This window comes from Ailuropoda melanoleuca, chromosome 1 (genome assembly GCF_002007445.2).
Source record: "Ailuropoda melanoleuca isolate Jingjing chromosome 1, ASM200744v2, whole genome shotgun sequence".
NCBI lineage: Eukaryota > Metazoa > Chordata > Mammalia > Carnivora > Ursidae > Ailuropoda > Ailuropoda melanoleuca.
The window spans coordinates 151,597,415-151,611,275 of record NC_048218.1 but is presented as its reverse complement, the minus strand read 5'-3'; the positions used below and the strand labels follow the sequence as shown (position 1 = coordinate 151,611,275).

The window sequence follows — 13,861 nt, the reverse complement described above, 5'->3', positions numbered from 1 at the left end:
TGTTTTTATTTCTCTTTAAAAAGATTTATTTATTTATTTTAGAGAGAGAAAGTGCACAGGAGCATGTGCAAGTGGGGGGGGGAGGGGCAGGAGAGGGAGATGGAGAGAGAGAATCTCAAGCAGACTCCCTGCTGAGTGCAGAGCCTGATGGAGGGCTTGATCCCAGGACCCTGAGATTATGACCTGAACCAAAATCAAAAGTGGGACACTTAACCAACTGAGCCACCCAGGTACCCCATCAAGTTGTGTTTTTAGCTATTAAAACCTGTCACTCATTTCTAGGGAAGATCTTGATGCTGCCTTGATGTTGGTGAATACAGATGGCAGTCGAAGGATTCCTCATTCCCCTACTCTGACTGCTTTTTGCCACCTCAGCATTCTCTGCTGATGCATTCTCGCTGATGACTGACAATTTCAGAGGACTGTAAAAGTGGACAGGATTTTTTTTTTAATTATTTCAAATCCCTTCTGGTTGTAATTGTCAATTTTTTCTTTGGAGTTGACCTGAATCCTGTCTCTCCATGTCAAAGAGTCAAGCCATATCCAGAGTAATGCCATAAGCACAGCCTGCTGCAGCATTACACGTGAAATGATAAAGTATTAGCAATGGTATGCATAGTCTGACCTCTTCATTGCCTACACAGTGGACAACATAGAAGAGTAGAATGGTTCGATCCAGGAAAGAAAAAAATCACAAGGCACCAACAGATCTTGGTGAAAAATGTGGATACCTTTACAGAGAAAATGCATCATGTCTCACATGAGTCATAGACAAATACTTTGAAAAAAAAATTTTAGTTATATTTGTCTCCCCATAAAAGAAATAGCTGTAGGAAATGGAAATTTGCATTACCAGAACATAAAGCCTGAATTGCTCATTTTGAGGGTTCGGCATATGGCTGTGTGCCTGGCTCTGCAGAGCAAGAGTGGGATTTTTCTAGAGCCATATGGTTGAATCAAGAAGGGCAACGGGCTAGAGCGGACAGAAGGCAGTTTACAGTTAATGATAAAGTCCTGATGCATAATATATTCTGAAAAGCTTCCAACATTAGATTCACATTAAAAAGGAGGAGGTTGCCAAGAAATACATTGTTTTTTTTTTCACCTGAAATGAGAGAACAGAGATCCCAAACAGAACACTACCTGTGAGCTCTGTTTAGAAGACCTAACCTTCCTATCACTGTTAAGACAGGCAATTAAGAGAAAATTCCTATTTGTAATTGTTTTGAACACCATAACAGTCTTCCAAGTGAGTAATATTGAGTTTCCACTAAAACAAAAAACTCCTTTACCAACCCAGGCAGGCAGGCCGATTATAAGCTCTGCCAGTCCCTATTACTAAGCACCAGTGAGAAAACTTGCTAGAAAGAGGGAATTGGTAGACTCCCCACCCTTAGGGAATACTAAAAAGACAAGCGTGGATGAAACCAAAATGAATAATGTTCATAACTTCTGATAGAATACTCATGCGGAAAATATACATGTGAGATTTTAACTAATGAGGCTCCAAGCTCTTTGTAAAAGCCACATTGCAATTAATTAAGATGATTGCTACTCATTATTTTTAAAAAAGCAAAGTGAGTTCCTTATTATAGGCATAAAACTGTCAGAAGAGAGCAAATACTCTTATACTACCATATGATAGTTTTTACGCTAAACTAGATAAAATATTTAAGACTAGCTTTATTATTTTTAAGCTGTTCATTTGAGTTGGAATTGGCATATGATTATGAATACTTTAGCTAATATATAATAATAATTGAATGAACAAATGAAAATTAAAATCAAAATCTGTAACCTTTCATTGAGGTCCAAATTTTAATTATCACATCTACTATTAAGAGTAGTGCTATGAACTGGGAACTGTCCGTGAAAATTTTTTTTTTTTTTAAAGATTTTTATTTATTTATTCGACAGAGATAGAGACAGCCAGCGAGAGAGGGAACACAAGCAGGGGGAGTGGGAGAGGAAGAAGCAGGCTCATAGCGGAGGAGCCTGATGTGGGGCTCTCCCATAACGCCGGGATCACGCCCTGAGCCGAAGGCAGACGCTTAACCGCTGTGCCACCCAGGCGCCCCTGTCCGTGAAAATTTTGAGAGATGCAGACATTAAAGAGAACACATGGAGATTTAAAATAATAACCTCTGATATGTTACTCTTCTGATAATTTAGTAATTAGGGCAGTAATTCCGCTGCCAAAAATGTTTATTGTGGCACAGTTTCCAATATGAAAAAATAAAAATTAATAAGCAATATTTTAAGTGACTCTCAATAGTAAAATAGTTAAATTACTATATACTCATCTATAGAATTTCTGTATACCCAATAAAATAAGAATTCATGCAGAACTGTATCTCTTGTAAAGGTGGCTATGTTTTAGCAAATGAAGAAGGTGAGGAGGCAAATTTCCAGACAATAAATACAGTATACTTTCATTTTAAAGTGTATATGTTTGCACATGTGTAAAAACGTGTATTTTTAATAGCACAGAAAATTTCTAAAAAGGCAAATATCAAATGTTTTAAATTGGATATGTCAGGAAAGTGGGATTAGGAGCTGAAGAGTGATATAGGAAGTTTTTACTTATTATTTCATATATCTTTGTACTGCTTAAAATTTTTATAGTGATCCTATTTTTGCAATTTATATTTTTGCAGAATTTCCAATTAGCCCCAAACAATGCAGCTTTCTTGACATGCCAATTAAGAGATATTCAGAATAATAAGAATTGAAAATCAAAGAACCAATGCATAGTTTTCTTTAACTGAAAAGGGTAAATAAAAATTAATTAAATTTAAACTTTATTATGTTCTTTGTATAAAATTTTAGCTACGGTACTTCTCTCTTTTCAGAGAAAAGATTTTGCTAATTCATTATTACATATGTATTGAACTTGGAAACCATTGTATTTAAATTAGGGAGAATGGTTTACTGTCCCATGAGTATTATCATAAGATTAAAATTAATTGCTCAGAATTTTCATATGAGGCCAAACTGGACAGGTAATCAGTCACAGGCTAATGTTATTAGCTTGATTCATGTTATCAAACTGTATTTCTAATACCATCAGGCAAGGGGGTGGGCAGGAGAGAAATATGCTACATATGAAAATGATGAAACCAAGTTCTTTTGATTGCATTGGTTCTACTATTTAGAGGTCACATTTACAGCTAAGAGTTGGGTTTATTACCTGAATAATTCAAGCAAAGAGTTCACATTTGCCTAAATTTATGGGAGAAAATACACCACAAAATAATGTTTTATACTTACAAGTTGTAGAGTGCCTATTTGTAAAATTTTGGAACATTTAAAGGAATGACTTAATGATACTTAATATGAATTAATGAACATTTTACTTTACAGATAGAATTAAAATGCTCTATTCATAATACGTGTGTGTGTGTGTGTGTATGTATAGTATGGGGCAGCTAGAGATGAAGCAACCGTCCCAAAGACTCATGAATCAAATGAAATGCAATGGCTAATTTTCAGTAAACTATAGAGGTCAGTTTTGAATAGGTAGAGATTTGTTTCAGAAGAGGACCAGTACCTTTCTTTTTGAAAAAATATGTGGTATTTTATGCATGCAGAAGAAAATAGTACTGTATCTCTAAAGTTATAAAGCATACCAAAATGAACACCCACAATTCAATCATCCAATCCAGAAATATGCAATGTCAATATGATTGCACCTACTTCTATGCTCCTCTTGTGACTCTGCTTCTTCCCAGCCCAAACTGCTACCCTGCATTTTGTTTATTACCTGTGCCGGACAACCTCTAAGATGGCCACCAATGACTACCACTTTCTCATAGTCATACATACCCTCATGTAATCCCCTTCCTTTGAGGGTGGGCTGCATTTAATTGTTCACTTCTAACAAATAGAATATGAGAGAAGCAATGGCTGTCAATTCTTAGGTTATAGAATAACTATAGCTTCTCTCTCTCTCTCTCTTTTTCTCCCCCTCCTCTCTCTCTCTTCTCACTTCCCCTGTTTTGCTCTCTGGCTTGCTCTGAGGAATGCCAATTGTCATGCAGTCAGTTTACCTATGAAAGGGTAGCAAAGAATGAGGAGGGACTCCAGCCAACAGCCAGGAAGAACTGAGGCCTTTAGTCCAACAACCCAGGAGGAATTGAATCTTGACAACCACTCTGAGTGATTTTGAAGTGGATCATCCCCAAGTCACGCCCTGAGATGAGACTGTAGCCCCAGGCATCACCCTGATTGAAACCTCAAAGAGGCCCTGAGCCCAAGGCACTCTGTTAAACCAAACCTGAATTCCTGACCCACAGGAAATGAAATATAAACATTTGTTATTTTGAGACACTATGTTTTGGAGTGGTTGTTAGTCAGCGGTAGACAATTAGTATATTGTCCTTGACTTGTATAAAGTTTTGATGAAGAGAACAGAGTATATTAATTTCTGCTAAATCAAACTCTTAAATTATGTTGTTCAACTTTTCACCTTGCAAATTTTTTAGCTGCTTAATCTAATAATTTAGAAAGGCATTGAAATCTATTATCATTTTTGTATTTGTCTCTTTCTCCCTGTAGCTTTATCAAATTTTACTTTATCTCTTTGAGGCCATTAAATTAGATGCCTCCAAGTTTCTAGTATAGTGAGCCTTTGACCAGGCAGCATATCATGGTAGTTAAGTGCATGGACTCTAGGGACATATTGCCCTCTGGATTTGAATCCTAACCTTATTCCTTATTAGCTGGGTGACTTTGAGCAAATTACTTAACCTTTATCCCTTCATTTCCTCACCTAAAATGGAGATAGAAATAATACCTACGTGAGGATTGATGTGAGGTTTAAATAAGTTAATGCTTACAAGCCCATATATAGTTGACATATAGCTATTAATAAAACAATGAGTGTTCTGACTTATTTATTCCTAATAATGCTTTTTGCTTAATAGTTATTAAAGTTTACTTACAGGTTATTGATAGCTACTCCATCTTTTTTTTTTTTAAGAATTTTCCCAGAAAAAAAAAATCCTCCTGATTAATTTTTTTCTCCTGTATTTTCAACCTTTCTTTCTCCTTAGGTTTTATGCGTACCTCTTAAATCAATGTGTAGCTGGATTTCTTTTTGAAAAATACAATTAGTCATTCTGTCTTTTAACTGGAAAGAATTGAATATTGTGATTATAAACACTTTGACCTTTCTATCATTTTGTTTTTGCTAGTTGTCCCATTTTTACTATTCCCCCCTCCTTCTTGCTTTATTTTGGATTGACTGAGATATTATTATTTTTTTAAAGATTTTATTAATTTATTTGTCAGAGAAAGAGATAGCACAAGCGGGGGGGGGGGGCTGCCGGCAGAGGGAGAAGCAGGCTCTTCACTGAGCAAGGAGCCCAATGAGGGAATCCATCCCAGGACCTTGGGATCATGACCTGAGCCGAAGGCAGACACTTAACTGACTGAGCCATCAGGTGTCCCTTGACTGAGATAATATATTTATTTGATTCTTAGTTCATCTTTTCCCTTTAACTGTCTTGGGAGTAATAAATATTATATTTTGACCTTTTCATAATTGCCTTTGAAATTCTCAATTGATGAACAAAATATAAATTGCTCTCCGCTCTCATTTCAAAAAAAATGAGCTGTTTTCAACCTCCTTCCAACTTACATGTTATTGTTGTATTTTAATTTTATCCCCTTTTATATCCTAAATTAGAAATCATTACTGTTACTTTATAAAGACAATTATTTGCTCAAATTTAGTTAAATGTTTATCAATTTGCTCTCCATTCTGCCTTGCCTCTTGACCTTGTTTTTACAATTAATTTTCTTCCTGTGAAATACATTCATTTTGAAGCTCTTTTAGTGAAAGTCTTGAATGTAAACCTTGTTTTTACCTTAGAGTATTGCTCTGATTCCCTCATATTGAAAATAGTTTTGCTGGACACCTAACTCTACATTCATAGCTATTTTTTTTTCTATGCATTGAACTCATTCCAGTGCTCTTAAAATTTCTGTTATCAATCTAATTGTTGATACTGTCTTTTATTGTGGCTCTTTTGTCTTTTTTTTTATTTGGTATTCTGTAGTTTGACTACAAGGTGAATGTGAGTTTATTTTTTGTTTATAGTGCTCACTAATTATTGTGTTTCTTGTATCTATGGATTCATGCTATACCTATTCCTAAGAGTGTTACAATGATTAAATTAGTGGATGTCAAATACCCAGCACATAGAAAATGCTGTATGTTTTCTATTATTATTATTTTTTTAAAGATTTATTTACTTTTTTGAGGGAGAGAGAGAGGGAGAATGAGTGTGCATGCAGAGAGAAGAGCAGAGGGAGAGGGAGAAGCAGACTCCCCCCTGAGCAGGGAGCCCAATGCGGGGCTTGATCCCAGGACCCTGAGATCATGACCTGAGCTGAAACCAAGGGTTGGACACTTAACTGACTGAGCCACCCAGGCACCCCTATGTTTTCCATTATTATTAGAAAATTACTACTTTTATCATCATTTCCTTTAATAGTGCTTCCCTCCATCATTTGTGTTCTTTCCTCTAGAACACCCATTAGAAAGATAAAACACTTGTCTCTTCCATTCTGCATGTGAATTAATTCATATTCCTTATTTTCTAAATCCTGTCTCTTGTGCTGCTGGATAATGTCTTCACACTTGTCTCTAAATCACTCATTATCTTTTAAATTTTATCTAATCTCTTGTTTAACACATCTGTGCTGATGGTCAGTCATTCTCTGCCTCTGTGCTCTGCTATTGATCTTTACTGAGTGCCTTACCTAGGCTCCCGGCACTGCAGCTTCTGATGGGGCCAAGACAATGGGAGTCAGCAGCAGGAGATCTAAGATTAGGAGGAAGGAGATGTCTGGGTATTCAGTACCTTCTCTCTTCCTGGGTATCATCGCACTTGCATTTTAATGGAGTTAATATTTTACTTCTTTCCGAAGCTTGGTTTTACTCTTCCATATATGAAAGACACAAAAACACAAAGGGTGTTTTTCCTCAGACAAGAGTGAGTTGAATTCTTCAGAGTCATGACCAATTCCCAAATAAACAAGGAAAAACAAAACATTTTTGCTTCACCTGAATACTGCCATGCCCATCATCACTGGGTGTTTTATGTGAGATTGCTTCAACAATGTTAAAGATAAATAAGCAAATCCTTTCCCCCTCTAAATAAGAGAGGCAGAGCAATTCTCTTTACATGTAGCACATCTGGTAACAGAATGGGCATTGTTGAATGAAAATGCGGCATACGATTACAAGACAAATTTTTTTAAATGGTTAGAGATTTGGCATAATGGATCCAAAGTGTTTAGAAAAGAAAAAAATAAAGACTGCTGAAAAGTAAATTTATAAGCTAAAATGTTTTTTTCCTTGGTGACATAAAAGACAGATGCTAATCATAAAAATGCCTTGCTACTTTTCTATATAGTTTTATTACTTATTTATAGACAATTACTGCAATATTAATGACACATGAAAGGTAGAAAGACTGCAACTTAACTTCTAGATTTAAGAGGGAAGAACAGAAATTTAAAATGACATACTGCAAAGGAAACTGCTGCTTTAGCACAAAACTTTTTCACCCCGTCTATATTTTACAAACTTTCCCTCACCATCTAAATGTAGTAAGTGTGAAAATGGGCACTGTCATCGTCCAGGCTCATATTAGGTTCCCTAGGAAGCTCCGTGGAACTGAAGCATGTGTACATCGTTTCCAGAGTTGCTTTTCTCTCTCAATAATGCTCCTTGGAGTTAGTAGCTGGAAAGCTTAACCAACTCCGCCATCCTGCCCAAAGATCATCTCACAAATCCTAACCTGTAATAGTGTCGCCAAAGTCCTTGAGACCAGAAATAACGAAGTCAACTTGCCCAAGGCACCTCTGACCAGCCTCCCATTCTTCAACTTTCCTTTTGACCTAACTGTGCTTTTAACCATCCTACAGTGACAGAAGTAAAATAGTAATGACATCTAGTATGACAAATGTTGACCTTAATATGCATGCTTTCAGTTGTCAGGTCAAAGATGTTTTACTACATAAAGAAAATTATCTACAACACTTCAGTGCATATAAAACAGTTCAACTATTAAATTATAAAACATTGAAATCAAGAAAGACAAAAAAATCTAGTGAGATCTGCTCTACAACAAAGAAGCTAAAAACTACTAGTATTCGTGTGTTAGAGTTGGCAAATTAAGTTTGTTTCAGAAGTGCTAGATTTATCGAAAGAGAAACCTTAAATTCCGAGTATTATTGACTAATACAATAGTGTGCTACTTTTGATAAGATGATGTTTAAATGGAGGTTTGCTTCAAACCAAAGAAGGCATACATTGTGTGTTTCGAAGTGTTAAGGATGGGGCCAGTAAGAATATTTCTAAAACCAAACCCAAATCATTCTAATTTTAAATACATTGACTAGAGTATAACATCAAGGGAGAAATGTGAAACAGCACTCAGTGTAGCTTTAAGTTAGACAGGGAAACCATGAACAAATACATCTGTCTTGAAAAATATATAACCGAACTCAGCAAACTCAATACTTTTTATCAATTATTAAGGATACATATAAAGGGAATTTCTCTCCATACTTTCTTTCTCCTCTCTGCCATATAGCTTTAAAGGTTCTTTGTTCCTTCTGATTTATTGTCCTGTTTGTGCATTCTAGCCCCAGAGTCATAGTTAAGGGGACAGCTAAAATTAAGGGACTAAGGAATAGTCTGTCAATCTTTGCCCTTTGGGTAGAAGGCTGCTATAAAGCAAATGAAAAATGAAGCATCATTAAGAATAAATTGTAGGTTTTGAGTATGCTCCTTTATTCTCAAAATGGTTTTTCTTTTTTGAGAATCATCTCTTTCCGTTTGAATTGGCTTGTATTATAAGCTGATTGTGGCATTCTGTTTCATCTGAGTCTGCCCAGATGTTCCTTCCATTTACAGGAAAAATTTCTACTTCACATTCAAAATTCTGTATTTTTAAGCCCTATCTGATGAGTTAGGTTTCAAAGTCCTAGTAAAGTTTTCAGAAACTTTTTTCCTTGACTCTACATTTTGATTTCTAATTTGAAGAGACTTTTGTGGATTTTTTGTTTGTTTGTTTTATTGAGCTATGAAATTTATATTGCATTTTACCAGTCAGTTTAGTTTTATGTTTCAAAGCAGGATCTTCATGTTAAAAACTGTAACCTGAATATTCAGCTTTAAAATGTGTTAATAGCTTTATTTTTACTCTTTGTTTTCATTGATTTATATTATTGATGGAAGTTTTAATAGTTTCTTTCTAATTGTATTCAATTGATAAATGCAGAAAACCATATATAAATATGAATTAAATATCATAGTGAGCTGAGTAAACAATGAAAACACATTTATAATTATGCACAAAAAACAGGAGAAAAGAATAAAACCTAATCTTTCAACATCATTATTAAAAGCAATTTTAACCAAAATTTCATTAAATAATATTTCTAAGTTAAATCAAAATCAATGTAGTTAATGTATATATTTAACAAGGACCTCAAAAGAGAATAAAACCAAAAGGAACATTTTGTCTAACACACGTAACATATTTTGGACCTATTTCTATGTTGGTCATAAGAATAAAGCAATTTTGTCAATATCATTTAGTCCCCTAGTTTCTGAATGTTCCTTGAAATATATAAGGTATTCTCAAACAGGCAAAGCAATTCATTAGAAAATACTCTCAGGTTTATACCAAAGATGTCAAAAACCTTGGGTATAAAGCTAAATTCTCAGAACAAGAAATATTAATGAACGACATTTAGAAAGAATATTTCAAAGACCCTTTTATGTTATTTCAAAATGGGCCTTTAAAATTGAGATAAACGCAAGTCTTAAATTGATGTATCAATAAACTGCTTTATTGTGGTGATCATTGTGCAATATATACAAATATGGAATCATTATGTTATACATCAGAAACTAATATAATATGCCAATTATATCTTAATAAAAATATTAAATAAAATAAATAGACTGCTTTGATATTTGGAATCACAGTTATATTGAGGAACATATATAAGAGGAATTTTTTTTAAAGATTTTATTTATTTATTTGACAGAGAGGGAGACAGCCAGCGAGAGAGGGAACACAAGCAGGGGGAGTGGGAGAGGAAGAAGCAGGCTCCCAGTGGAGGAGCCTGATATGGGGCTTGATCCCAGAACACCGGGATCACGCCTGAACTGAACGCAGATGCTTAAGGCCACCCAGGCGCCCCAATAAGAGGAATTTCTTGACTGAACTGAACACAGATTAATAAAGGTAAATATAATCAATATTATATGTACTTTATAATGCTGTGCTTAGTGAATGTAATGTTATCATATATATACTATATATGTAATAAATGTAAAGTAATAAATAGGAGAAAGGGGAGTGAAGATAATAAATTCAGAATAATGTATTTTATATATGCTAGATATCTAAATGACAAGACCTCACTTTCTATGAATGCACCCAGATTCAAAATTTTTTAAAACTTGCCTTGATTTAAGTATTTAATAGTAGGACTCAGGAGCATTTCTAGTCAAAGATAAAGAATGGGGTATTTTACATATCAAATTTATGGGGTGAAATAAATACCACCACATCAATGATAATGAAATATTTACTACTCTCTTACTATAATATTATTTTTACTACAGTATGGTTTTTCTCTATAAACAACAGAAAGATCTTCAGAGTTACATGAAATTATGTAAGAAAAAAAGTTCATTAGTGTCTGAAGGTACATAACAAATGTTATATCTAACACTAGAACTAACAAATGTTCAAATACCTAAATATGCTCTAAATTGTGGTCACAACGAAAATTCATATTAACAACAACCTAAGGGACATGATACAAAATTAACATTTATTTTTTAAAAACCCAAGTGAACTTACCCATTATATTAAAGAAGATATTAAATGTTAGTATTCTATGAGAATTAGCATGAAATGTTTTTTGACTTGGGAATCAAGATAATTCAGTTTCCAAGTAAATCTCATTATATAATCTGTATAAGCTTTATATCAGTCAGTGGCTCTCATTTCTTTGAGATATACATATCAATTCAAACCAATGTCATATAACCTGGGCAAAATCCTGGGTGAAGAATGGAATTGCCTATTTCTCTCATCTTGTTTTGTGATCATTCCTTCGTGTACTCATGGCATCAAGCCAATAATGCAAGATTTGCAAGGAGCAGAAATTTTGTTCAACAATTACACTGCACTCAGTAAATAAACTTTAATTGGACATGCTTGTTCTTGAATCATCCATACCACTAAGGGTTTCTTATTCATCATTTTACTCCACATAGAATTCAGCCTTCAGTCTAACACTCTCTCATTGCCACTTTGTTCCATTGTCTGGCCTTTCTTTTCTTTTTTGTTTTTGTTTTTGATTTGCATACAAGAGCAGAAAAAAATGAAAGTCCTCTCTTTCTCTTCGGTGGAGTAGTAGAGCCTTCTCTTTGATTGCCTTGGCTGCTGCCAAACATTACTTTCCACCCTATGTATCTCAACAAGGTCTTTTCCTTGATAGTGGCAGTTCCTGCCTAGTAAGGATTTGATTGGTAACTGCTGGGATTAAATGTTCTCCCTACTGTGGGTATATTTGTAATTATATGACCTAGAGTTACTCATACATCCATTGTTTCAATTGAGGAAAAAAAATATTGGCAAACCATGGTAGAACAGAAGCCAGGTCTTGTCCACAAGGAGCCTTCCCTACAAAATAGAATGATAGAAAGGAATTTGTCAGATGAGTTATTACAGGAATATCTTTGGGATCAAAGTCAGAAATTGACAGAAGCCATTCCACCCATATTTCAATATCCAAATATAAGGGAAAGGAAACCTCTTCAAGTGATCCCTAGAAGCTGATGGAAGGGAAGACCCCTGCGGTGGCAGGAAGGACTGGCCAAGGTACATCAGCAAGAACAAGAGAATGATGAAGACTCTACCATAGCCCAGCCTCCTGCCACAGTGGGCCATCTTCCAGGATCTTGTCCTAGTATTCAGTGTCCTCCTTCCCCCCCCCCCCAGGCTTTTTTCTCTGTCCCCCATGCCACCAGGCTGAACTACTTTGCAGTGAACTTCTGAAAAACCACAGACTAATTTTTGTTAATCCTTGTAGTTCTGGCTTAAGTTTTATTTCCTTAACAGTTATTTCCTGGCTCCTCTAGGCAGTTTGAGTATCTCCATTCCCAGAGCCTTGAGTACATTTTAGCTGTCTCTGTTTTTATGCTCCATTATAAGCTCCTAGCACCAATCATCATTCCTTGTGTATAGGAGGTGATCAGAAACGCCTGGTAGATTCATGAGGGAATCAACAGAGCATTATCATTCTATTTAAACCATAGATTGACACGAGATTTTAAAAGTTAAAAGAACATGGTTAAGAAACACTTGGTCACTATGATAAATTGTGCTATCTTAAGGAGACATGTTCTTTTATAGAACACATGTTAAAACTTATAAAAACTAGCTGTGACTGAGGGAGGAGTCCAAGATGGCGAAGGAGCAGGAGGCTTAAATTTCGTCTGGTCCCAGGAATGCAGCTAGATAGCTATCAGACCATTCTGAACACCTACAAAACTCAACTGAATATGAAGAAAAGAATAGCAGCAACAATAGCAGCAAGAATAGTCCAAGATGGCGGAGGAGCAGGAGACCTAAAGTTCGTCTGGTCCCAGAAATTAAGCGAGAGAGCTATCAAACCATTCCAAATACCTATGAATGAAACTGGAGAATGAAGAAAAGAGTAGCAGAAACTCTATGAACAGAAAGGCAACCACTTTCTGCAAGGAGGAGAAAAGATGGAGGAGGAGTAGGCGACCCTTTCTCAGCTGGTCCGAGTCGAGCTGGATATCTACCAGACCATTCTGAACACCCACGGAATCAGCCTGAGATGCAGGAAGATACATCTGGATCTCTACAAATGAACATCTCCAGTGCTCAGTATTGAGGGTTTCCTGAATATCAGCACAGCAGGCCCCTTGCCCAGAAGGCAGGCTGAAAAATCAGGAAACTGACATCCCTCAGGTCCCTATAAAACAAGTGCACACTGCCTGTGACCCGCACCCTCGAGACAGCAGACTGAGACCGTGAGCCGGGGGCATGAGCTATCAGACTTCTCACTGAGCTCCGGAAATCTGGTGTGCTCACTGGATCCAGACTGAGACTGGGAGCTCCAGGATCACGCGCGGGGTGGCTGGCGGCTGGCAGCTGGCGGGGTTAGAAACACAAAGGACAGAGACACGCCGGCCCTGGAAGTGAGGGCTGGGACACCGGGTGTGGGGNGTGCCGGCCCTGGAAGTGAGGGCTGGGACGCCGGGTGTGGGGCGCACAGCCCGGGATGCTGCAGGGTTGAGCAGCACCAACAGAAACAGAGTTAAAGTGGCCAGAACATCAGTGGAGAACGGGCCACAATCCCTCCGTTCAGTGACAGAGGCTGACTTTCGGCCACTCCTGCTCTGGCTCTCAGAAGAGGCAACGCAGACCGCCAGGGAAAGCTGCCAGAGAACAAAAGCCTGGAAATACCGGCTCACAGGGTGCCCATCCCCATCCCCCCTCGCAAGGGACACAGAGACTCTACCCAAACAGGGTTTTCTGAGTACCTGCAGGCAGGCCCCTCCCCCAGAAGGCAGGCTGAAAAATCAAGAAGCCCACAACCCGGAGCGCCTGAGTGGCGCAGTCACCAAGCACCTGTCTTCGGATTAGGGTGTGNATTAAGTGCCTGTCTTCGGATTAGGGCGTGATCACAGTGTTCTGGAAAGGAGTCCCACATCAGGCTTCTCCGCCGGGAGCCTGCTTCTTCCTCTCCCACTCCCCTGCTTGGGTTCCCTTTCTTGCTGACTGTC

The 13,861-nt window shown here is 37.0% G+C and overlaps 1 protein-coding gene across 1 annotated transcript in view; it reads left to right on the top strand.

Annotated features, from left to right (window-relative positions):
• The window catches only part of VWDE (von Willebrand factor D and EGF domains), a 105,070-nt gene extending 100,541 nt beyond the window's left edge, over positions 1 to 4,529 (top strand). Inside the window, exon 35 of the transcript XR_004627872.1 lies at positions 283 to 4,529. The gene's annotated coding sequence lies outside the window, so the exon portion shown is untranslated. The remainder of the gene's footprint in view (positions 1 to 282) is intronic.
• The last annotated feature ends 9,332 nt before the right edge of the window (positions 4,530 to 13,861 follow it).